Raw genomic sequence first — 2,411 nt, 5'->3', positions numbered from 1 at the left:
CAGAGAATTATTTGGCCATTCACTTTAGTCCCAGCCGCAGTGGAGCTTACATTCTATATTCCCTACCACGTGCTCACACAACTAGCAACAAATGCAACGCAAGGCATGATAATTAGCAACACAGCAAAAGACGAGTCATAAGTACCAATGAACTAGTGTCTGTCTATCTATCTATCTATCTATCTATCTATCTATCTATCTATCTATCTATCTTTTCTTTTTATCTATCTATCTTTTCATTCTATCTATCTATCTATCTATCTATTTATTTATCTATCTATCTATCTCTCTATATCTATCTATATATGGGGAATCTACTGTAGCTAACTAGTGTCTATCTATCAATGATCGAGCTACCTATCTATCTATGATCTATCTTTAAATATTAGACATTGGAGGCAAACCTTCTAATCAAAAGATTCACATTTTCCCAACATTAAGTCCAGGTGATTGAAAAACCACCCCCAAGATTCTTGGTTAGGAAAGGTGAGCATAATGCTGTTTGGGATTTAGACTAAAAAGCATGATTTATGGAGTAAAACAGGGAGAGTGAACAGCTGAGATATACTGCATCCTGAGATAAACAGAATTACTGTATATCTGACACTACCAAATCACAGTGTCGCATAAGTAGAATAGTCCATAGTAAATAGACATTTTTTAAGTATCAATGTATAGCAGGAACATATCATCGTGCCTCTGCAGGCCTAGACCAAGTCTAGCCTGAGAATTACCGGTAATTAATAATCATTAATTACCTGTTCAGGGTCTCCTTCTTCGGTGGTTCATCTTTGATTGTTGCCATGAGTAGAAGTCTGGAATCAAGGAGACCTCACAAAAGTCCAGCGATGTAGTTTGTTTAGATGTTGACCTCACATTTTGATTGATGGAAAAGGCCCACCTGGAAAAAACATATTGGGAGGCGCGATAACATGTTCTTGCTATACACTATACATGCAAATATATCTCAGTTGGGCCTGTCCTTGTTGGCAGGGTGAATTTGCACTATATCTAGCTACCTTACTCTCTATCTCTATATCTATCTATATATGGGCAATCAACAGATGTGTTCACAAACATCTAGCCTTCCTGCGCGTTCAACAGCCCTTCTAGATGTGTTATACCGTGGCACGAATCGGTACCGCTGAGCATCTTTCTGTGAAACATTTTCCCTTCAACTGCATTTTATTCGCAAAGTGATGCAAATAGGATGGACAAGCAGCTTATGCTGATTAAAATTATATGTGGCAAGCCTACAGTATGTTCTGTGTGCGACTGTGGCTATATCTGCATGCAAAATGCTACGTTACAGTGTCAGCAGCTGTGACACTGTAAAGTTGCATATCGCATGCAGATACAGCTCAGTTGCACACAGAAAATACAGTAGGCATGCCGTATATCATTCTAATCAGTATAAGCTGCTTTTCCATCCTACTCGCATCACTTTGCAAATAAGACACATTTTAATGGAAAAAGTCACCTGGAAAGATGCCCTGTGCTACAGAGTCACATTGTACTCACCCATTATTTGTAACACATATCTCAAAACACATGGAGGATAGATGTACTGTATGTGGACGCATCTGTACCTAATTATTTATTAGTATTTATTACCAGGCTTTTATATAGCGCACATATATTCCGCAGCACTTTACAGAGAAAAATTTGGCCATTCACTGTAGTCCCTGCCCCAGTGGAGCTTACACTCTATATTCCCTACCACATGCTCACGCAACTAGCAACAAATGCAACGCAAGGCATGATAATTAGCAACACAGCAATAGACAAGTTATAAGTACCAAAGAACTAGAGTCTGCATATCTAACTGTCTACCTACCTACCTATCGATCGATCTATCTATCTATCTCTATATCTATCTATATATGGGTAACCTACAGATGTGTTCACATACACATAGCCTCCCTGCACGTTAAACAGGCCATCTAGTAGAGTTATACCGTGGCACGACACTACAGAACTGAGCACCTTTTCGTGCAAATTATATCCTTAAAATGTGTCCTATTTGCAAAGCAATGGAAAATAGGATGGACAAGCAGCTAATGCTGAATAAAATGTTATGTGGCATGCCTATGTTCTGTGTGCGGGTGCTGCAAAATGCTACATTACAGTGTCAGCAGCTGTGACACTGTAAAGTTGCATATAGTATGCAGATACAGCTCAGTCGCATACAGATTATACAGTAGGCAGGCCGTATATCATTTTAATCAGTATAAGCTGCTTTTGCGTCCTAATCGCATCACTTTGCAAATAAGACACATTTTAATGGAAAAAGTCACCTGGAAAGATGCTCAGTGCTACAGAGTCACATTGTACTCACCCATTATTTGTAACACATCTCAAAGCACATGGAGGATAGATGTACTGTATGTGGACGCATCTGTACCTAATTA

This window comes from Taudactylus pleione, unplaced genomic scaffold, assembly GCF_031769625.1.
Source record: "Taudactylus pleione unplaced genomic scaffold, aTauple2 ptg001220l, whole genome shotgun sequence".
Classification (NCBI taxonomy): Eukaryota; Metazoa; Chordata; class Amphibia; order Anura; family Myobatrachidae; genus Taudactylus; species Taudactylus pleione.
The sequence above is the reverse complement of the archived record's forward strand: the minus strand, read 5'-3'. Positions refer to the sequence as shown.